Genomic DNA, 25,353 nt, shown 5'->3' on the forward strand with positions numbered 1-25,353 from the left:
GGCAAAGACACAAAGTGCAACATTTTAGAAAACCGATCAACAATCACCAAGATGACCGTGTTCCCAGCTGATGAGGGCAAATCAGTGATGAAATCCATGGAGATTTCCATCCACGGCTTACTAGGTACCTCAAGAGGAAGTAGTGTGCCAACAGAACGGGAGCGGGGCGTCTTAGCCCTAGCGCACGTGGTACAAGCTGACACGTATGAGACCACGTCCTGTCGGATCTTGGGCCACCAAAACCGATGTGACACCAACTCCAAGTTACCTCTAACCCCTGGTTGGCCAGCCAGGACAGCATCATGATGCTCCGCCAAAACCTTTAAGCGGAGATGAAGCGGTACAAAAGATTTGTTGATGGGAAGCTCAGATGGTACCTCCTCCTGAGCCTCGGCAATCTCAGCCTCAACCTCGGTAGTGAGAGCTGAAACTACAACACCCTTTTGGAGGATGGGTACTGGATCCTCCCGAGGTTCTCCCCCTGGAAAACACCTGGACAGAGCATCCGCCTTAGTGTTTTTAGACCCCGGTCTGTAGGTGACCACAAAATTGAACCGCGTGAAAAACAATGCCCTGTGAGCCTGCATGGGGGACAGACGCTTGGCTGACTCCAAATACAGCAGATTCTTATGATCGGTAATAACAGTTACCTGATGTACCGACCCCTCCAAGAAGTGTCACCATTCCTCAAAGGCCAACTTAATTGCCAACAACTCCCTGTTGCCGATATCGTAGTTACGTTCGGCGGATGACAGTTTCTTGGAGAAATAGGCGCACGGACGCAAACCACTCAAAGATGAGCCTTGAGATGGTACCACCCCCACACCAACCTCAGACGCATCGACTTCCACAAGAAAGGGTTTTGATACATCTGGCTGCACAAGAATGGGGGCTGAAACAAAACTGTTCTTAAGAAATTCAAATGCACGCACAGCAGCCTCAGGCCAAACGGAGAAATTGGTGCCCTTTTTAGTCATGTCAGTTAACTGTTTAGCAATGATGGAAAAATCCTTGATAAATTTCCTATAGTAGTTAGAAAACCCAAGGAACCGCTGAAGTGCTTTCAGGTTATCAGGACGTTCCCAATGCAGCACCGCTTGCACCTTAGCGTTGTCCATTTTAAAACCAGAAGCAGACACAATATAACCCAAGAAAGGCAACTCTTGAACAGAAAATACACATTTCTCAAGCTTAGCATACAGCTTATTCTCTCTGAGAAGCTGTAACACCTGCCTGACATGATCTAAATGAGCATCACGGTCGCAAGAATATATGAGAATGTCATCTAGGTACACGATAACGAATTTCCCCAAAACATGCGAGAATACATCATTGATGAAATGTTGGAACACTGCAGGTGCGTTAGTCAACCCAAATGGCATCACCAAATTTTCAAAATGACCCTCAGGGGTATTAAAAGCCGTCTTCCACTCATCACCTTGACGGACTCTTATGAGGTTGTACGCCCCCCTGAGGTCAAGCTTGGTAAACCACTTAGCACCTGCCACCTGGTTGAACAAATCTGGTATCAGAGGCATAGGGTATGGATCATGAACTGTAATCTGGTTCAACTCCCTGAAATCCAAACACGGGCGTAATCCGCCATCTTTCTTCTTCACGAAGAAGAACCCTGCTGCCACCGGCGAGGATGAAGGCCTGATGTGCCCTTTGCTCAAGCTTTCAGCAATGTAATCTTTTAACGCTTGTCTCTCTGGGCCGGAGATGTTAAACATCCTTGCTTTAGGCAATTTGGCCCCTGGTTTAAACCTGATAGAACAGTCATAGGGACGATGTGGCAGCAACTCTGAACAACCCTTCTCAGAGAACACATCCACAAAATCCAGAAGTGACTCCGGAACGCTTGAAGTCACCGCAGCAACACATGTGGCCAGGCAATTCTCCTGGCAAAACTCGCTCCACTGAATTATGTCCTGAGTTTTCCAGTCAATTACCGGGTTGTGCATAGACAACCAAGGAAAACCCAAAACCACCTGAGCAGGAAGATTCCTGAGCACCTTACATGAAACCCGCTCAGAATGTAGAACTCCAATGTGGAGTTTCACCTCAGCCACAAATTCAGTAATCTCCCCCTGAGAGAGGAGCAGCATTGATGGTGACCACGCGGATAGGATGAGACAATTTTTCAATCCTAAAACCTGCTGTGCGCAAACTCCTCATCAATGAGATTTGTGGCTGAACCTCTATCCACAAACACAGTAATTGGCAGCTCACTGCCAGCGATTATAACCTTAGCAGGGAGCATGCATTGAGAAACCACCATGGAGGATATACATAAGCTCAGATTGGTCTCCTCCACACCCTCTGAGCTTAGAAGTTTTCCGCCGTTGCGTTTTTCTTAGACAGCAGAGGACAGATGTTAATAAAATGACCAGTTTTACCACAGTAAAAACAGGCTCCCTGCTTCCTGAGCTCAGGGACTGGACGCTTCACATGTGACACCCCTGCGATTTGCATAGGTTCCGTGGGCTCACCTGCAGCAACCTCACTTGAACCTAAACCTAAACCCTCTCCCATAGGCGATGTCTCAAGCTCCCCCTGATGCAAACGGTGATCAATGCGGACAACCAGACTCATAGCGGAAACTAGAGAAGTAGGAGCCTCGCACATCAGAAGGGCTTTTTTAATCCTTCCAGAAATCCCATGAATAAACTGACTCCGCAATGCTGGATCATTCCATTGTGTATCGATCGCCCAGTGACGAAATTCAGAACAGTAATCCTCTGCAACTCGCTCCCCCTGGCGAATAGAGCGTATCTTAGACTCTGCTAGAGCCATTCTGTCAGGTTCATCGTAGATTTTTCCAAGAGAGGAAAAGAAACTCTCCACAGAGTCAAATGCAGCAGAATCAGATGGCAAAGAAAACGCCCATGATTGGGGATCCCCGCTTAATAATGACAACATCAGGCCCACACGCTGAGCCTCATTACCCGAGGAGATCGGGCGCATACGGAAATATAGTTTGCAAGCTTCACGAACAGAAACAAATTTACTGCGTTCCCCAGCAAATTTTTCAGGCAAAGGAAATTTAGGCTCAGCAACTCTTCCTGTCGCTCCAGCTTGCACATTAGATACTGCTAGTCCCTGTCGCTGTACTGCCCCCCTCAACTCAGTGACCTGTAGGGACAGCGCCTCCAACTGGCGGGTTATGGAAGTCATGGGATCCATGACAAACACAAAAAAATGGGGTTTCTTTTTTTTTTTTTTTGTGTTGTTGGGCCGATTATAATGTCACGGGGAGACTAGGTGAGCGAGAGCTAATAACCCGGGCCCCTGCAATTTCCCTCAGACTAGGGAAATCCTGACTGACCCTCTACCTGGAGTTTACACTGATGGTGTGCATGTCCAGGCTTCGACCCTCGCCCTGTCTCCTGTTTCAACCCTAGGCTGAAAACCTCCACCCACCACCCAGTGAAGATGTAATTCACCAATACCCACAGTAAGCACAGACAAGGATAAAGGAAAATATACACCACGCCGCAGACACTCAGGAATACACTATAAATGTTCAGGGCAAAATAAATACAAATATAGGAAGGAGTAAATAAGACAAAGGAAAATACACCACCAGCAACGACTCTCCAGCAACCAGCTCTCCACTCCAGACCGAGATAACAACGCACAAGACAGAAGCTATAATCGGCGAAGCCCAATGATCAGGAGAGCTATTTAAAGGCAATGGGCATGGCCCAGCTTCCAATCCGAGGATCAGGTAAATTAACCCCGGAACAGCTAGATAGAATCTAGCCGACGCCAATGAGCAAATAGTGGTCAAAAGCGGAATTACCACTGTCTGTCGAACGACCTGGTCTGAACAGCGTCCGACATGACAATCACTTCCTGTGTCTGCCAATCAATTACCGGATTGGGCAGAGTGAGCCAAGGAAGACCCAGCACTACAGGTGAGGGCAGGCCCTCAAGCACATAGCAGTTTATCACCTCAGAGTGTATGGCTCCCACCTGTAGCCTTAAGTCACGGACCACCTGTGTGAAGTGCCCCTCTTTTAGAGGGCTGGAATCGATTGCTATGGGTATGTGTCTGTACAAGGTATGTGAAACAAGGCCTTGGTCCCGAACAAACCCAGCATCAACCAAATTAAACCCCGCCCCACTGTCCAAGAAGGCAGAAATGTCCACCTTATTTTTACCCACGTATAAAATAGCTGGAAGGAAAAAATGAGTTTTTCCCACAGAAGTTATTGGTACACCCGAGTTGCCAACCTCCCCGCAAACCAGGCCATCTAGATTTTCTGCGGTTGTTTAAACAAGTGACAGGTAGGACATGTGCTCACAAAATGACCCTTCTTGCCACAACAGAAACACACTCCCCCCTTACACTGGATTAATGCAAGTTTATTAGGTTGGGATGCCACATGCACTTGCATGGGTTCCACAGTGGAATCAGTACTGGTCATGCTCAAACTTGGACCTCCTGCCCCTAAAGGTGTCTCCCTATGCGTCTGGCGAAGACGGCGATCAACCCGGACCGCCAGAGACATAGCCGCCTCAAGGGAGTCAGGAGTTTCATAGAGAGCTAATGCATCCCTTACTCTCACAGAGAGACCTTCGCAGAACTGACTACAGAGGGCCGGGTCATTCCATCTAGTGTCAGTGGCCCACCGCCGGAACTCGGAGCAGTATTCCTCCGCCAGACGGTCTCCTTGCTGACGTTGGCGCAGAGATGACTCAGCCAAGGAGACACAATCAGGGTCATCATACACCAAGCCCAAAGCCTGAAAGAAGCCCTCTACTGTCTGGAATGACTGTTATTCAGATAGGAGAGATAATGCCCATGCTTGTGGGTCCCCCTGCAGGAGCAAGATAACAATCCCCACCCGTTGCTCCTCTGTACCAGAAGATACCAAACGCAGCCAGAAATAACGTTTACAGGTCTCACGGAACACAGCAAACTTGTCCCACCCGCCAGAGAACCTGTCTGGCAGAGCGACCTTGGGCTCCAGAGTGGTTTGCCTGGAGGGCGAGATCCACACCAGATATAACAGAGTGCTGTGAAACCACCTTGGCTAATTCCTCCATCTCCAAACTGAGCTGCTGCAACTGTCCTGTCTAGGATCCATCATCGATCAGGTAAGGCTTTCGGTCTGAGATAATGTCACGATACGACTGGCGAGAAAACTGGGACCAGGGACATCTTTCCTGGCCCTAGCAATAGGGGGTGCCCTAACTCGCCCTGTTCACCAGGATACCTCAGATGGCGAGGATGTCGAGGCCTCCGCCCTTGCCTTGTCTCGTAACTGCAGCCCTGCGTCTGTCCCCTTCCCCCACTCGGGGAAGAGAAGTGCTACCATACACCGCAGTACACCAACCTGACAGACAGGGGAACAAAATACAAGGGTAAACGAAAATTCCTATCACACAAATATACTCTCACAAATAACAGAGGTATTCACCAGGGTGTGAAGGATGGGGGAAGAAATTTCCAAGCGTACAAACCAAGCAACATTCACACAATAAATTCCTCCAGCTCTCCAGACACTAGGTCTTCACTCTTCAGATCTATCTAACAAGTGCTATCTCAGACAAGGATCCAGCCAGAAGGCCTAGCCTTTATAAGAGAGAGGAGTGGCTAACCGAGCACAGCTGAATGCAGGGATTACCACATGGCCGATTAACCCCTATCCTGCTGAAAGAAAACGAACACCTTTAATATACTGGAGAAGTGCTTCTCCTCAGCGGTGAAGCATAAGCCATCAGATGCTGCGGTCTTCTGGTACTGCTCTGTCGAGGTAACTCCGTGACACACGATTTGTGAGGCACTGGAACCCCTTTAGCTCCATAATGAAGAAAACAGACAGGTTTATGAAAATAAAGTCTTGTTTACTAGGCCTGGAACATATATGCAATGAGTAGCAGGAACACTGCTTAAATTTTAATCTGTACAGGGTAAAAATGACTCACACTTGACGGTTGCGGATGGTGGCACATTACTTGTATAGAAAGTAGAAAGTTGAAAGCTGCAAATAAATAACAGGATATTGGGGCCTCCATATTCCTAGTACAGGGCCACATTGGTCAATGTGTTATGCTGTGCCCACTGCACCCAAACTGCACTCTATCAACGCACCAAGTTTAAGATGTAATTGTATTAGGTGCGTTCGCAGTCCGAGGTCCACCGTGCAGGTGAAAAACCTGCTGCTAGTAGAGACGGACGATATGGCAGTACAATATGAATACATACATGGGTTAACTTCACCCTGTGTGAAGGAAGCGAACCCTGTTGCGTCACAGGGCTGCGGTAACGCACCAAGAGCGCAAGCAAGGAGTCTCAGAACTCAATCCCAAGACTCAGGATTTGAGTTCATAAAGACCTCATGCGCTCGACACCGCTACTGGGGTGTCAGAGAGACAGAAATAATATTATTTAAGAAGCACGAGAGTGCATGCGGTGCCGCACTGGCGGACGCCACTAACCACCTAGGCTTGGGTCAGGAAAGCACAGAGAAAGCGCACGGCTCTGCACTGGCGGTCACAGCAATTAGACGCTGTAATGTGTGTAACGTGCTGATGGCTAAGTGGGGCGCTAGATAGCAATCATCCACCTTCCCCAAGCAGTCATACAATAGGGAGGGGATTTTAAAGAACGACTTTCACTCACAACACACACATTTACAAAAGACAATACTAGCGCATGGCCGTGCGGCCATGCGAGCCTTAAATAGTTGCAGCACGTTTAGGACCTTCAGAGAAGGACCAATGGAGCTGCTGCAGTACCTGAGCATGTGACCCCAGATCTCCACTGAGAGATCTTGCCCTGGGCATGCTCAGAGTGCAAAGCAGGACTTAGTCCTAGCACCTACAAGGACCTTCCAAGAAGGACCAGTGACCTAGCTGCAGTATCTGATCATGTGACCCTCGATCTCCACTGAGAGATCTTACTCTGGGCATGCTCAGAACGTGAAAAGCAGGACTTAGTCCCAGAAGCGTCTGCTCGCCGCTGCCCAGCACTGACTTCAATGGCAGAAGCAGGAAATGCAGCAATAACTCTTTGCACAGAGTCAGACTGAGCGAGACGCTGGGATCAACGTCCCCGCTGAGCAGGCTCCACTGCGGCCGGAGAAGAATGGGAGACCGCAGTGGAGATGGCCCGAGATTCCCCCTGTGCAGAGGCAGGAACTTGACCCCTAAGGGTGTGTGTCCACGTTCAGGATTGCATCAGGATTTGGTCAGGATTTTCCATCAGTATTTGTAAGCCAAAACCAGGAGTGGGTGATAAATACAGAAGTGGAGCATATGTTTCTTTTATACTTTTCCTCTAATTGTTCCACTCCTGGTTTTGGCTTACAAATACTGATGGAAAATCCTGACCAAATCCTGATGCAATCCTGAACGTGGACACACACCCTAACACTCTCTCAGCTACCACCCTATGGATGTGTACTAGCCTGGCTGAACCCATATTTATTCACAGAGACCTCCAGGTCTGGCTAACACAAAGACTGGTTTAAGATCCACTTCCAGTACATTACCAATTTGTCTGCTATGAATAGAAACTTCTGCTATCGTTACTTATTTGCTGGAAATTAGCTACTTGGTATGTCTGCTCTTCACACACACCCGATGATGAACAGAAAGGACTGAGTGTGTACTTTCTTCTCTCTAGCTCAATCAACACTAATGATATAGAACAGTAGTGCCTATTACTCTTTTACAGATATGGGCTGGCCCTACAGTTAACCCTGTCTACCCTGACTAAAAGGAAACTTCAGCCTAATGAGAGTAAAAAAGACAATAATACACAGGTTACATTAGAAATATAATCTTCTCTATGATTAATGTGAAATATGTTTGTGCATTTGTGGGTTATGATACATCAGGTGTATATCACATTCACAGAATACAAGCTGCTGTAACAGGAGATTTCCTTCAGGAATTTTTTTTATTTCTATTGACTGGAGGAAGGGAAATATTTGTGCTAAAGTGTTCCATGATCCATTCATAGAACATTTAAATAAATGCTGTAGTATAGGAAGAAAAAACAGCTTATCACACCGTGCAATTTGAAGTCCTGGTTCAATATGTTCCTGGAATATACTAGTCCAGCCGGTGATTGCGGCAAAGTAGAACAGGTGGATAGGATGAAGCTCAGCACAAACTTCCAGTAAATAAAATTCAAATATTTATTAAGTGAAAAACATGATTTTAAATAAAACCTGACCCGTTTCTGGCACATCAGTGCACTTAAGTCATAGTCATCCTATAACTAAGTGCACTGACATGCCAGAAACGCATCTGGTTTTCTTTTTAATTATGTTTTTCACTTAATAAATTTTTGAATTTTAATTAGTGGAAGTTTGTGCTGAGCTTCATCCCCCCCCCCCCCCCGCTCTAAAAAAATGCTGCCCCACGTACCTGCTTGCGACAAGCGATAGATGCAATGTAATATGCCACACAGGTAAAGTGTGCAAGTAAAAGATATGCAAGCAATTTAGTCATTACATTGCTTCCAAAACTTTTATTTCCATCCCAAACCAGTATGTAATGTATCAGTTAATTCCTTTATAATAATTTTACATATATCTATACTTGCCAACTGGAAAAGGCAAATGACGAAAATTACAAAAGACAAAAAAGTGCTGTTCATTGTGCCTGAAAGTTTTCCTTTTATCTTTCCTATTTAGAAAGGACATGCCCCTTTCGGGATCTAGGTCACAAACATTAAACATGACTATTCAGCACAAACAAAAACCATACCAGCCTTCCTACATAAATAGTGTTAACTATCTACTATATGATTGTCTAAGGGTCACTTCCGTCTTTCTGACTGTCCTTCTGTCTGTCTGTCACAGAAATCCCAAGTCGCTGATTGGTCTCGGCAAAACAGCCACGACCAATCACCGATGGGCACAGTCCGGCGGCAAAATGGCCGCTCCTTACTCCCCGCAGTCAGTCAGTGCCCGCTCCATACTCCCCTCAAGTCAGTGCTCACACAGGTTTAATGGCAGCGTTAATGGACCGCGTTATGCCGCGGTGTAACGCACTCCGTTAACGCTGCTATTCTGCTATTAACCCTGTGTGACCAACTTTTTACTATTGATGCTGCCTATGCAGCATCAATAGTAAAAAGATCTAATGTTAAAAAAAATTAAAAAAAAATTAAAAATCATTATATACTCACCCTGCTCCACGTGACGCTCCAGTGACCGGTCCATGCATTGCAGTCTAGCGAGATGATGACGTAGCGGTCCCGTGGGACCGCTACATCATCATCTCGCGAGACCGCAATGCACTCTTGGGACCAGAGCGTTGCGAGGAGCATCGGTAAACGCCTCGGCTGGATCCGGGGGGCCGACGGAGGGTGAGTATATAACTATTTTTTTTATTTTAGTTCTTTTTTTAACAGGAATATGGTGCCCACATTGCTATATACTACGTGGGCTGTGTTATATACTACATCTCTGTGCTATATCCTATGTGGGCTGTGCTGTATATTATGTGGGCTGTGCTATATACTACGTGGCTGTGGTATATATTACATGGCTGGGCAATATACTACATCACTGTGCTCTATACTATGTGGCCTGTGCTATATACTACGTGGCCTGTGTTATATGCTACGTCTCTGTGTTATATACTACATATCTGTTCTATATACTACGTGGCTGTGCTATGTATTACGTGGCTGTGCTATGTATTATGTTTCTGTGCTATATACTACGTGGCTGGGCAATATACTGTTGTGAATTCCGTTCTTGGAATCCCTCTTGTGGCTATGAATGGTAGTTTGGTGATTTCTGCTCTTGGGCCCCCTCTGGTGGCTTTGAGTGGAACGGCTGTTCCTTGATGGTGCTTTCTCAGCTGGAAGCACTCATTGTTTCTGCTGGTCTTCTATTTACCTGGGCCTTGCTAGTTAGTTGATGCCAGCTGTCAATGTCTCAGGACTGGTTCAGATCTCTCTTGGATTTCTCAGATGGCCTGTCCATTCCAGCAGAAGCTAAGTTTTTGCTTATGATTTCTGTGTCCATTTGCATGTGAGGTTATTCCTCTATGTTTGCTATTTTTCTTGTCCAGCTTGCCATTATGATATTTGTTTGCTAGCTGGAAGCTCTGGAGTGCAGAGTTGCCCCCCCTGCACCGTGAGTCGGTGTGGAGGTCTTTTTGCATACTCTGCGTGGATTTTTAGTTTTTGTACTGACCGCACAGTTCCCTTTGCTATTCTTGTCTATCTAGTATAGTTGTGGCCTCCTTTGCTAAAATCTGTTTTCATTCCTACGTTTGTTACTTCCCTCTTCACTCACAGTCAATATATGTGGGGGGCTACCTTTCCTTTGGGGAATTTCTCTGAGGCAAGGTAGTTTTCTATTTTTCCATCTTTAGGGGTAGTTAGCTCTTAGGCTGTGAAGAGGCGTCTAGGGAGAGTTAGGAACGCTCCACGGCTACTTCTAGTGTTGGTGTCAGGATTAGGGATTGCGGTCAGTAGAGTTACCATCTCCTCAGAGCTTGTCTCAGGTTTTGTTTTGACCACCAGGTCATCTCAGTGTGCACCTAACCACCAGGTCATCCAGTGTGCACCTAACCATCAGGTCAGTTCGCTGTGCACCTAACCACCAGGTCATTGCAGTGTGCACCTAATCACCAGGTCTTCTCCGTGTGGACCTTACCACCAGGTCATAACAATATACTATGTGGCTGAGCAATATACTACGTGGCTGGGCAATATACTACGTGTCTGTGCTATATGCTACATGGCTGTGCTATATACTACGTGGCTGGGCAATATACTACGTGGCTGGGCGATATACTACGTGGCTGGGCAATGTACTACGTCGCTGGGCAATATACTACGTCGCTGGGCAATATACTACGTGTCTGTGCTATTTACTACGTGGGCTGTGCTATATACTATGTGGCTGGACAATATACTATGTGGCTGTGTTATATACTACATGGGCTGTGTTATATAGTACGTGGGCTGTGTTATACGCTACTTGGCTGTGCTATTTTTCTCTGCTGTATCTGTGCATCATGAATCGTTGTATGTGTTAAAGAGAGGGGCCCACTGAGACTCTTTTGCCCGGGGTCCTAAAAAACCTGGAGCCGGCCCTGGCTTCACTGATTGTTCGCGGCTGGGCGTGAACAATCAGCTACAGTCGCAGTCTGCCCGTGAATTGGCGTGGAATTTGAACCACGCTTAGCTAATTGGTCGTGCCCGGCTGGCCGAATCCTGTGTATAAATTGCATTATTTTGAAATCTTCATAAATAAACTACATACATATTCTAGAATACCCGATGCATTAGAATCGAGCCACCATCTAGTCATTATATATATATATATATATATATATATATATATATATATATATATATATATAGACACTTTCTATAAAAAAGGATAATTCCATATATAGAAATAACACAGAACACTGTATGATAAGGGACGCCATTACATAAAAAATCACAAGGGAATAATGGTAAATACAATAAGGGTGACTGTATGTTGTAAAAATATTTAGAATTAGATGGTAGCCCGATTCTAACGCATTAGGTATTCTAGAATATGTATGTAGTTTATTTATGAAGGTTTTAGAATAATACATTGAATACACAGGATTCAGCCGGCCGCGACCAATTAGCAAAGCATGGTTCAAATCCCATGCCAATTTGCGGCCAGACTGCGCCTGTCGCTGATTGTTCGCGGCCAGCCACGTAGTATTTAGCACGGCCACGTAGTATATAGCACAGCCATGTAGTAAATAGCACAGCCACGTAGTATATTGCACAGCCACGTAGTATATTGCACAGCCACGTAGTATAAAGCACAGCCACGTAGTATATAGCACAGCCCATGGAGTATATAGCACAGCCTACGCACGCAGTATATAACACAGGCCATGTAGTGTATAACACAGGCCATGTAGTGTATAACACAGGCCACGTAGTGTATAGCACAGCCCACGTAGTGTATAGCACAGGCCACGCAGTACATTGCACAGCCTACACAGTACATTGCACAGCCCACGTTGTACATTGCACAGCCCACACAGTATATTGCACAGCCCACGCAGTATATTGCACAGCCCACGCAGTATATTGCACAGCCCACGCAGTATATTGCACAGCCAACGCAGTATATCACACAGCCCACGCAGTATATCGCACAGCCCACGCAGTATATTGCACATCCCACGCAGTATATCGCACATCCCAAGCAGTATATCGCACAGCCCAAGCAGTATATCGCACAGCCCAAGCAGTATATCGCACAGCCTACACAGTATATCGCACAGCCTACACAGTATATCGCACAGCCCACGCAGTATATTGCACAGCCCATGTAGTATATTGCCCAGCCCACGTAGTATATTGCCCAGCCCACGTAGTATACAGCAATGTGGGCATCATATCCCTGTTAAAAAAAATAATTAAAATAAAAAAATAGTGATATACTCACCATCCGTTGGCCCCCAGATCCAGGCGAAGTGGTTACCGACGCTCCTCACGCGCTCCGGTCTCAAGAGTGCATTGCAGTCTCGTGAGACCGCTACGTCATCATCTCGCGAGATCGCAATGCATGGAGCGGTCACCAGAGCATCGCGAGGAGCGGGGAAGGCCTGTTCTGGATCCGAGGGGCCGATGGACGGTGATTATATAACGATTTTTTATTATTTTTATTATTTTTAACATTAGATATTTTTACTATTGATGCTGCATAGGCAGCATCAATAGTAAAAAGTTGGTCACACAGGGTTAATAGCAGCGTGAACAGACTGCGTTACACTGCGGAATAACGCAGTCCGTTAGCGCTGCCATTAACCATGTTTGAGCGCTGACTGGAGGGGATTATGGAGCGGGCACTGACTGCGGGGAGGAAGGAGCGGCCATTTTACCGCCGGACTGTGCCAGTCACTGATTGGTCGTGGCTGTTTTGCCACGACCAATCAGTGACTTGGGATTTCCGTGACAGACAGACAGACAGACGGAAGTGACCCTTAGACAATTCTTTAGTAGATTGAGAGTCCTCAGTGGTTGATACCTTTTAATGGCTAACTGAAAAGATGGTAACAAATTGCAAGCTTTTGAGACTACTCCGGTCCCTTCATCAGGCATAGACTATAGAAATTCTGAAGAATCACATATTTATGCACAACACAGCACAGAAATAATGCCATAGATAAGACAGGTGATGTGAAGCAGAATTACCATTATGTGAGTGACAAACAGTTATGTCCATAAATATTGGAACAGTTCATATATAAGGAGTGTGAATATTTTATTGTCCTCTGATTGGGGTCTGGTTCTATGTTGTGATGCCGCCAAATGGTCTGAGGAGCAAATTCCTTAATTGATGTAAAAAGACATAAATCCATACACTGAGTGTGTCAAAGGTCATCATCAGCTTATATTCCCAGACTCTTCTGTCTCTCTGAGATTTGAAGTTGCCTTTTAATACAAGTAATTTAATGTCCATAATGCTATGATCAGGGAGACAAAAATGTTCATCCGTGTTCTCAGTTTCTGCCCTGTCTCCCCTACAGCAGAAATTACCTGGGATCTTGTAGTCCTGATGTGAATTGGGGATCTTTACCTTGTCCGTGATCATTATAAATGGACAGGTTTTAAATTTTTTATGGTTGCAAGGAAGGGTTCCTGCAGCTGTTTGAGAGGACAGGGAGCTTCTGACAATGATACTTCTTAAATTTGTGGGTTGTCTAAAACACAGTAGTGGGGGGTCTGGAAAATCGATTGTAAGCGGGCATCTTTTTGCAGTAAAGGTTGTAATTTCCGTGCAGCTCCCCTTAATACCTCCAGATTTGGATTGTAGGTGACTACTAGAGGTACCCAGTTATTTTCTTCTTTAGCTTTCTAATGTAGCAGGTGATTCGTTGATATTTTAGTTGCTCTTGTAATTTGTTTTTTAATGGTTCTTGGATGGTAGCCCTGATTCAAAAAGGTCTTTCTGAGGTGACAAAGGTGTTCATCCCTTTACATGTGGTTGGAACATATACGATTGTATCTGATAGCTTGGCTGTAGACAATAGAGTTTTTTATGTATTTTGGAAGGAAACTGTCCCATTTAAAGTATGTTGGGCGGTCGATTGGCTTCTGATACAGGGATGTTTCTATTTCATTGTTCTGCAGCTTAATGTCCCATTAGGCCTCTGGCCTACTACCGCTACATTGATGATATTTTAATCATCTGGATGGTTGTTATGGTTCTCAATGGCAAGAGAACATAGCCCAGCAAACATAAGTACTAGCTCTTGGAAGGATGGAAACTAAACTGACCATGAACTAAACCTGCCACACAACTAACAGTAGCCGGGTAGCGTTTGCCTACGTTTTATCCCTAGACGCCCAGCGCCGGCCGGAGGACTAACTAATCCTGGCAGAGGAAAATATAGTCCTGGCTCACCTCTAGAGAAATTTCCCCGAAAGGCAGACAGAGGCCCCCACATATATTGGCGGTGATTTTAGATGAAATGACAAACGTAGTATGAAAATAGGTTTAGCAAAATTGAGGTCCGCTTACTAGATAGCAAGAAGACAGAAAGGGCACTTTCATGGTCAGCTGAAAACCCTATCAAAATACCATCCTGAAATTACTTTAAGACTCTAGTATTAACTCATAACATCAGAGTGGCAATTTCAGATCACAAGAGCTTTCCAGACACAGAAACGAAACTACAGCTGTGAACTGGAACAAAATGCAAAAACAAACGAGGACTAAAGTCCAACTTAGCTGGAAGTTGTCTAGCAGCAGGAACATGCACAGAAAGGCTTCTGATTACAATGTTGACCGGCATGGAAGTGACAGAGGAGCAAGGTTAAATAGCGACTCCCACATCCTGATGGGAACAGGTGAACAGAGGAGATGATGCACACCAGTTCAATTCCACCAGTGGCCACCGGGGGAGCCCAAAATCCAATTTCACAACAGATGGTTCCATGAACAGTTTAATCAATTTCATCCCACCATCATCTTAACAGTCAACTCCTCCTGCACTGAAATTAACTTTTTGGACACCATCATTAAGGGCCGTCTACCACTGACGTCACTGAGCACGCACAGACTCCCCGCCTGACCGGCAGTGAACTGACAGCATGGGATGTTCAGAAAATGTCCGATGCTAATGAGTTAATGTCCGGTCAGTTGGGGAGGCTGTGCAGGCAGCTTTTCATTCATTCCTCCGCAGTTTACAGCCCTGCCGGTGGCATTAGCACCTCTCCGGGTTGTAAGCTATTTAATAACCCCTTGTGATGGATTGGTGCATGGGACTTGACTGTACAGCGGACAGTTATGGGATATTGTAGCTTTTTTATTTTGGATTTTTTTACAGAAGAGCGAGGGCTTCGCTTGGATTGAGAGTGTAATAAAGATGTTAAACCTGTGTGTTTCATTATTTCATTAAAATACTTTATTCTTAGTGTGTGTGTGTATGTGTGTGTGTGTGTGTGTGTGTGTGTATTTTTAACCCTTTCATACTATTGGATTAATAATGGATAGGTGTCTTATTGACACGTCTCCATTATTAACCAGGCTTAATGTCACCTTACAATAGCAAGGTGACTGTAACCCCTTATTACCCCATATGCCACCGCCACAGGGCAATGAGAAGAGAGAGGCTAAGTGCTGGAATAGGCACATCATACAGATGCGCCTTTTCTGAGGTTGCTGGGGGCAGATTTTTTTTAGCCAGGGAGGGCAATAACCATGGTCCCTCTCTAGGCAATTAATATCTGCCCTCAGTCACTGGCTTTCCCTCTCTGGCAGAGAAAATTGTGCGGGAGCCCATGCCAGTTTTTTCCGTGAATTAATCCTTTAATTTAACACCTACAGCTCCAAAATTTTACACACACTCACACTACTAACATTATTAGTGAGGGACATATATAAATAAAACGGATATGCAATGGTTTACTGCATGTAAACCATGGCTCATATCCTGTCGGGTTCTATAAAGATGTAGCAAAAGCTGACAAATTAATTACCGGCTATTCTGCTATCTAGCTCTGTATGAAATAAAAATACATATATTTATATATGTGTCTCACTGACATATATACACTCACCGGCCACTTTATTAGGTACACCATGCTAGTAACGGGTTGGACCCCCTTTTGCCTTCAGAACTGCCTCAATTCTTCATGGCATAGATTCAACAAGGTGCTGGAAGCATTCCTCAAAGATTTTGGTCCATATTGACATGATGGCATCACACAGTTGCCGCAGATTTGTCGGCTGCACATCCCAAAGATGCTCCATACAAGGCAGGATGGATCCATGCTTTCATGTTGTTTACACCAAATTCTGACCCTACCATCCGAATGTTGCAGCAGAAATCGAGACTCATCAGACCAAGCAACGTTTTTCCAATCTTCTACTGTCCAATTTCGATGAGCTTGTACAAATTGTAGCCTCAGTTTCCTGTTCTTAGCTGAAAGGAGTGGTACCCGGTGTGGTCTTCTGCTGCTGTAGCCCATCTGCCTCAAAGTTCGATGCACTGTGCGTTCAGAGATGCTCTTAGGCCTACCTTGGTTGTAACGGGTGGCGATTTGAGTCACTGTTGCCTTTCTTTCAGCTCGAACCAGTCTGCCCATTCTCCTCTGACCTCTGGCATCAACAAGGCATTTCCGCCCACAGAACTGCCGCTCACTGGATTTTTTTTCTTTTTCGGACCATTCTCTGTCAACCCTAGAGATGGTTGTGCGTGAAAATCCCAGTAGATCAGCAGTTTCTGAAATACTCAGACCAGCCCTTCTGGCACCAACAACCATGCCACGTTCAAAGGCACTCAAATCACCTTTCTTCCCCATACTGATGCTCGGTTTGAACTGCAGGAGATTGTCTTGACCATGTCTACATGCCTAAATGCACTGAGTTGCCGCCATGTGATTGGCTGATTAGAAATTAAGTGTTAACAAGAAGTTGGACAGGTGTACCTAATAAAGTGGCCAGTGAGTGTATATATATATATATATATATATATATATATATATATATATATATATATATATATGTACATATACAGTCTATATATATATATATATATATATATATATACTGTATATATGTTTTCAAGAATATTTGAGCCCATGGATCGATTATATGTCCATTTTGCAAGTCACCGAGAAAATCTCCCCATACGGATGTCATACGAGTGTCACACGGATGCTTACATGCGAGAAAATTGCATCCTCGCACTGGACACGGATGACATACGGATCACTGTTCAGGGAACATTTCTGCGATTCTCGTCCGTTTAAAACGAACCTTTTTTATACGTTGTGTGTGACTCCAGCCTTTTGTAAAATGTATTTTCCCTGTTAGATGCTGTCAAGAAGCAGTGTGGCAGTCCTTCCTACCCATAGCAAAGCAATCTCACATGCAACAGTTGTATTACCCTGGGATGGATACATACAGCAGAATGATTCTGTGTAAAGCCGGTTTCACATTTGTGGTTGTGTACGCAGCGCTTCTTCCGCAGATATCCACATGGGTTGTGTATTCCTATATTTAACATTAGGGACGCATGCATCTGCGATCAGTTGCTTTTTGCCACGTTTGACGATGCATGCGTTGTTTCGTCGTCTGCTGTTTGGCGCGGAAATGCTACATGTAGTAATTTTTAGAGGCGTCAATTTGCCGCCTAGAAATGTATGCATTGCTGTCTTTGTGAACGCATGCGTTGCACCAGAGAAAAACATGTCTAGGCACTGATAAGCCACCCCCCACATACAAGGTGATAAAGGGAGGGAGTGGACATTTGCAGGTCACTACTCAGCAGACAGCCAAGCAGAGCAGACAGACCACAGCACCTTGGAGCAAACAAGCCTCTGAACAATGTGAGTATATCCAAGCCAATGCCTTTATTTTCTATTTTCTGTCTCTACATTTCCTAATTTCTGCCATTTCTTTCTTTCTGCATGCATCAGAATGTCTTCTTCTTCTGATGAGGCGCAACGTCCTGGGTCTTCTGAAGTAGAACATGTCAGTGAAGTGAGCACTCGCCTCCTCAGATTGGTAAGTATTCACTGTCACATCTACACATATGACAATTTTTGTTTTTCATTTTTTTAGAGCAGTTCTTCTACTGTGGCAGAGACTGGGCAGGAGCAGCGGAGTCACGGTCGGGTGGCAAGGTGACAGCGTGTACGTATACAAGGCTGACTGTTTACTGTATCCTCAATTTAGTATTCTTGAATCTTCCTTTCTTTACATTCCTATTTCTTTACATTTTTCTTCTGGAATCCTTTTGTATCTTGACTTATTATTCATGCCATTTCTCAGCCTCTGTTTTCTTTCTTTTCCTCATGTTAATGTATCCAACATTAATGTCTTTATTTAATTTTTAGGTTCCAGAATGGGATGAAGACCTCATAGAAAATGACCTCCTCATCTCCCTGGTCCAGGAGTGAGTCCCGTTGTGGGACACCCGGGTTCCACAGCACTTGGACAATGTGACGATCCGGCGCCTATGGAATGAGGTGGCCAAAGAGATGTGGGATGGCTGGGACAACGCCCCGACTCGGGTCCGAAATCAATTTGGTAAGTATTGCAATGCAGTGTGAAGCAGCAGAGACCTTGGCCGTGCTCACACAACTGTGTGTGATGAGATAAACTCTCAGGAGTTTCTCTCATCACACACAGTTGTGTGAGCACGGCCAAAAGTCCATTGTCTGACCATTATGTTTTGTTTTTTCAACAGTGGCCAGAGTCAAAACACGTTGGTGTTCGATGAAGGACCACTTCAACAAGGACCTGCGTCAAGAGAGCCGTGTTCCCAGTGGTTCAGGAGCACGGATCAGAAAGTACAAATACCATCGCGTTCTGACATTTTTAAGACGGGTCCTTGCCCAAAGAACGTAAGTATTTCTTCCGTGCATTAGGTTGTGTTGTATTACCATAATCTGTATGTTTCTATTCCACAGGAGTTGGCATCTGGTTAATTTGTGGTATTAATTGTTTTTATCATTTTTTCACAGCACATGGAGCAGCACTGTTGGCCCAGGTTCTGGAGCGGTCCTTCATCAGACAGCCACGGACCCATCCCAGCCATCCAGCAGCGCTGCAGCAAGTGGGCCTGCCACACAAACTGGAGACCAGGAAGCTGGTCCATCAGGTCTAGCCCTTTCCCAGTCCTCTGCCACTGCCCCTTTTTTTTGGGCTCCTCCCGGCAGCGGCAGAGGGTATCGGGTCAGTCCCTCATGCCCGAGTTTTTGCACTTGAGCTCGGTTTTTCACAAAGGACTCAAGGCTTTGGGTGACCGAATGGATATTTCCCTTAGCCACATGAATACACGTATCCAGGAGGTCACCAAAAGCCTTGACCAAGTAAAAGCCGACCTCCAGAGGCACATCATTTTTTTAACCAAATTGAGCAGGGCATGTCGGAACACCTTACTCCTGATCTCCAGCTTAGCGTCATGCAGGCCTGCAATGCTGCTTATGTGCAGGCTATGCAGCAGAGTCGGTATTTTCAGCAGACAGTGGCGGCATATCCACCTGTGCTGTTATGGACCTGGTGGTTAGGTGCACCAGGAATGACCTGATAGTTAAACACAGAATCAGGATGAGCTCTGGGGAAATGGGAACTCTGCTGACCGCAAATCCTACTCCTATCAACACAACTAGAAATAGCCGTGGAGCGTGCCTGACTCTGCCTAGACGCCTCTTCACAGCCTAAGAGCTAACTACCCCTAAAGAAAGGAAACAAAGCCTCACTTGCCTCAGAGAAATTTCCCCAAAGGTAAAAGCAGCCCCCCACAAGTATTGATGTGAGATAAGAGGAAATCACCAACACAGGATGAAATAGGTTTTAGCAAAGAGAGGCCAGACTAACTAAACAGATTGAGGATAGAAAAGGGATCTTTGCGGTCAACACAAAAAGCTACAAAAACCACGCAGAGTGTGCAAAAAATACCCCCGCACCGACTCACGATGCGGTGGTGCCACTCTGCACCCCCAGAGCTTCCAGCTAGCCAGGTAGTTTCATGATAGCAAGCTGGACTAGGACTTAGCAAGAAAAACCATATGTAACAATTGAACAAGCAGGAACTTAGCTTGTGCTGAAGTAGACAGGTCCTCAGAAAGATCCAGGAGAGATCTGAACCAGTAGTAGAACATTGACAGCTGGCAAGGAATAATGATCTGAGTGGAGTTAAATAGAGAATCCAGCCTAGCCCTAAGCGAGGGCAGCTGGAGAAGGAATCTCAGAACCAGCAGCTCCACTCACAGCCACCAGAGGGAGTCCACGGACAGAACTCACCGAAGTACCATTCATGACCACAGGAGGGAGTTCGAGAACGGAATTCACAACACTGTGCCTTCACTGTCACATTCACTCTGCTGCATACCACTGCACGGCCACCTCTATTCCTAGCACTGCCGGATACCAGTACAGCACCACCACCATGCCGAGTGCTGTTGGACAGCCCACCGCCACCACCATGACAACCGCTGCTCCTGCTTTGACCTCCTCCACTGACACCACGATGCAGCCGGACCCAGGCATGGCCTTCCGTACCACCACCACCACGATGCAGCAGGACCCTGGCATGGCCTTCCGTACCGCCACCACCACGATGCAGCAGGACCCTGGCATGGCCTTCCGTACCACCACCACCACTATGCAGCAGGACCCTGGCCCCTGGCATGGCCTTCCATAACGCCACCACCACCACGATGCAGCAGGACCCTGGCATGGCCTTCCGCTCTACAAGCGCTATGGACTCTGACATGGCTGCACGCTCTACGAGCACTATGGACTCTGACACAGTGCAGCCTGACCTTGACAGGTCACCCACATGACCATGCCACGACATATGAGCCCACAGAGGCTTACCAGAACCCGGCAATCCCAGAAACAAACAAACAAACAAAAAGAAAACACCGGACTCTTAGTATTCCTCCCCCTTCACCTCCCAGTGTGTCTGTAATGTCAGGTTTGTCTCACTCTTCCAGTGCGTCTCAAGCCTCTCATGTGTCAAGCCCTATCCCCGAACTACCAGACCCCACAAGTTTCATTGCCCCTTCTCCTGCCACCTTTGCGTCGTCCACGGTTAGCCAGGCCTCACTGCTTCACACCCCCCCGTTTACATCACTCTACCCCAAGTAGGCGCAGTAAATAAAAATTTTGTCTATAACAAAATAAGTAATATTGTTTTTTGCCCCCAATTATGTGTGGTTTACTTGTGTATTTCACAGCCGTCAACACACACTTAATTTTTTGGCCACATCATAGCTCCAGTAGTTAGCAAATAAAAGACTGCAGCTTTGTGTGTCTTTAGTATAGAGATATGAGGTGGGCCAAAATATTTATACTTGTATTATCTCCATAATCTCTTCCTTCTGCTTAGTCTGTGACTAGTGTTGCAGAGTGAAGAGAAAATGGTGGAAATAAAATGCAGAACTATACTCAACAGGTCAGGTGTCCACAAACTCATTAGTTAGGACACCTGACCTGGTGAGTAGAGAACTGCCTTGTATAACCTCTATTTTCTCTTCTGTGTACGTAATCTATTTCACACAAAGTGAAGGGACGATGGCGGACATACACGGCATATCTATGCTCACCTGTACATGTGTCAGAAATAGTGAATTCATGAAGCTGTTATATGTGCATCATGAATTCATTATTTCTGACACCTGACTAGATGAGTATAGATCTGTTTTGTATGACAGCCATTGTCTCTTCAGTCTGTGTCCAATGGATACTGCAGAACAGAATCCGGACGCAATGACATCAACAACTTTTAAAACAACATGGCTGTCGTCACATTAACAGTATGTGGTCAGTATTTTATATCAGTAAGTCAAAACAATGATTGGAACAATGAGAGGAAAATGTTAAGAGGAAAATTATAATAATAACATATCTAGTTCCTCAGCTATTATAACCCACTCCTGGTTTTAGATTAAAAATACTGATATGAAATACAGACCAAATACAGCTAGTGTGAGGACAGCCTTGGTGTCACGATCCAATTTTGGATTTGTGGCAGATCTGGTTTGCCTCAGTTTAAGGCTACTTTCACACTAGCGTCAGTACGGGGCCATCGCGCTGCGTCAGCCCGACGTACCGACGCATACTGTGCAATCCCCGCACAACGGGGGCAGCGGATGCTGTTTTTCCACGCATCCGCTGCCCCATTGTGAAGTGCGGGGAGGTGGGGGCGGAGTTCCGGCCACGCATGCGCGGTCGGAAATGGTGGACCGTCGGGACAAAAAAAGTTACATGTAACGTTTTTTGCTGCCGGCGGTCCGCCACAACACGATGCAACCGTCGCACGACGGTTGCGATGTGTGTCAATACGTCGCAATGTCTAGTTCTATGGGGAAAAAACGCATCCTGCAGACGACTTCGCAGGATGCGTTTTTTGCCAAAACGACGCATTGTGACGTATGCAAAAAAACTCTAGTGTGAAAGTAGCCTAAGACCTTTTTTCCTTTTTGGTCATCGGGGGTTAATGCAGTTTTTCCCCCTCTGGTGGCTGCTGGTGTTATTGCATTGTTGCTGGGTCAGCTGATGTTTGTGGTGACCACTCCCTCCATCCTTTAGGAGGTCACCTGGATCATCAGCTGACTGTCGGTGTTAGTTCATTCTTCAGCGACCAAGCCGGGAGTAGGAGCTTGCTGGGAACTGTTGTTCTACTGCTGTGTCCGGTGAATCTGGTGTTTCTTCCTGCTGTGCTGTGCCTTGCAGCATTAAGCTAAGTGTGGTTTTCCTTTACCTTGTCCGTATTCCCTGTTAAACTGTTGTATTTATACACTGGTGCAGTCCACCTTCCTTGGGGGGAGAGGGGGCCACTGTTAGGGCCTGCACAGGAGACAGGGATACGCTGGCGGCTCAGGCCTCCTAACCATCATAGGTACCCCTGAGATAAGGGAAGCCAGGGCCCCATTGTAGTGGCAGGGACAGGTGCGGGTCCCAGTACGCCGCCCTGCCCCTTTATCGTCTAAAAAACGCCACATTTGGACGTGTTTCTATGCGTTTTTTCCTGCACTTGAGCATGCGGATTAAACGCTGCGGATTCCAATGCAAATGTGAAACTAGCCTAAGAACATAATATGGGTCCTTTGTTTTCCAATATCTCTTAGAGTGCCGACGTATGAATTTCTAATGATCTACTAATAATTAAGAGCCATGTTAAAGAGGAAAGTTTCACATTAAACTGATAGGGTAATAATCACACATTATATGAAGCCTTGGGAAACATATTGTGATATTAGTATAATATGATGAGGGGCAAACACCCCGAAACAGCTGTCTGTGGATGGATACCATGCTTGGCATAGGTGGTTTTCCTGTATTGGATGTTTTCCTTTATTGGATGCTGCCCTTCCCGTGGTTGTTCCTTCCCGGGGAAAGGTCTGGCTATTCACTGCTTGTGTTGAGAAACACGTGATGGTGTCTCCGCAGCTATCCTACATGCATTTGCATATTTCCCATAAGGGATGGGGGCAGTGTTCTGGATCACTGCGTTGAGAAACACGTGATGGTGTCTCCACGGTGTTGGATGTTTTGGTCTCCCTGAGGCCAATCATCTGTTCCTTCACAGCCTTTTACTAGGCACTGCTCCTAATAGCCAGATTCCTACTCCACACTGATGAGGGGCAAACACCCCGAAACAGCTGTCTGTGGATGGATACCATGCTTGGCATAGGTGGTTTTCCTGTATTGGATGTTTTCCTTTATTGGATGCTGCCCTTCCCGTGGTTGTTCCTTCCCGGGGAAAGGTCTGGCTATTCACTGCTTGCGTTGAGAAACACGTGATGGTGTCTCCGCAGCTATCCTACATGCATTTGCATATTTCCCATAAGGGATGGGGGCAGTGTTCTGGATCACTGCGTTGAGAAACACGTGATGGTGTCTCCGTGGTGTTGGATGTTTTGGTCTCCCTGAGGCCAATCATCTGTTCCTTCACAGCCTTTTACTAGGCCCTGCTCCTAATAGCCAGATTCCTACTCCACACTGATGAGGGGCAAACACCCCGAAACAGCTGTCTGTGGATGGATACCATGCTTGGCATAGGTGGTTTTCCTGTATTGGATGTTTTCCTTTATTGGATGCTGCCCTTCCCGTGGTTGTTCCTTCCCGGGGAAAGGTCTGGCTATTCACTGCTTGCGTTGAGAAACATGTGATGGTGTCTCCGCAGCTATCCTACATGCATTTGCATATTTCCCATAAGGGATGGGGGCAGTGTTCTGGATCACTGCGTTGAGAAACACGTGATGGTGTCTCCACGGTGTTGGATGTTTTGGTCTCCCTGAGGCCAATCATCTGTTCCTTCACAGCCTTTTACTAGGCACTGCTCCTAATAGCCAGATTCCTACTCCACACTGATGAGGGGCAAACACCCCGAAACAGCTGTCTGTGGATGGATACCATGCTTGGCATAGGTGGTTTTCCTGTATTGGATGTTTTCCTTTATTGGATGCTGCCCTTCCCGTGGTTGTTCCTTCCCGGGGAAAGGTCTGGCTATTCACTGCTTGCGTTGAGAAACACGTGATGGTGTCTCCGCAGCTATCCTACATGCATTTGCATATTTCCCATAAGGGATGGGGGCAGTGTTCTGGATCACTGCGTTGAGAAACACGTGATGGTGTCTCCACGGTGTTGGATGTTTTGGTCTCCCTGAGGCCAATCATCTGTTCCTTCACAGCCTTTTACTAGGCACTGCTCCTAATAGCCAGATTCCTACTCCACACTGATGAGGGGCAAACACCCCGAAACAGCTGTCTGTGGATGGATACCATGCTTGGCATAGGTGGTTTTCCTGTATTGGATGTTTTCCTTTATTGGATGCTGCCCTTCCCGTGGTTGTTCCTTCCCGGGGAAAGGTCTGGCTATTCACTGCTTGCGTTGAGAAACACGTGATGGTGTCTCCGCAGCTATCCTACATGCATTTGCATATTTCCCATAAGGGATGGGGGCAGTGTTCTGGATCACTGCGTTGAGAAACACGTGATGGTGTCTCCGTGGTGTTGGATGTTTTGGTCTCCCTGAGGCCAATCATCTGTTCCTTCACAGCCTTTTACTAGGCCCTGCTCCTAATAGCCAGATTCCTACTCCACACTGATGAGGGGCAAACACCCCGAAACAGCTGTCTGTGGATGGATACCATGCTTGGCATAGGTGGTTTTCCTGTATTGGATGTTTTCCTTTATTGGATGCTGCCCTTCCCGTGGTTGTTCCTTCCCAGGGAAAGGTCTGGCTATTCACTGCTTGTGTTGAGAAACACGTGATGGTGTCTCCGCAGCTATCCTACATGCATTTGCATATTTCCCATAAGGGATGGGGGCAGTGTTCTGGATCACTGCGTTGAGAAACACGTGATGGTGTCTCCGCGGTGTTGGATGTTTTGGTCTCCCTGAGG

At 46.2% G+C, this 25,353-nt stretch overlaps 1 protein-coding gene across 1 annotated transcript in view; it reads right to left on the minus strand.

Moving 5' to 3' along the window:
* Positions 1 to 25,353, minus strand: part of LOC143786365 (carboxypeptidase O-like) — a 207,495-nt gene that overhangs the window by 149,481 nt on the left and 32,661 nt on the right. The gene's annotated exons all lie outside the window — the stretch shown is intronic.

Source organism: Ranitomeya variabilis, chromosome 7 (assembly GCF_051348905.1).
Source record: "Ranitomeya variabilis isolate aRanVar5 chromosome 7, aRanVar5.hap1, whole genome shotgun sequence".
Lineage (NCBI taxonomy): Eukaryota > Metazoa > Chordata > Amphibia > Anura > Dendrobatidae > Ranitomeya > Ranitomeya variabilis.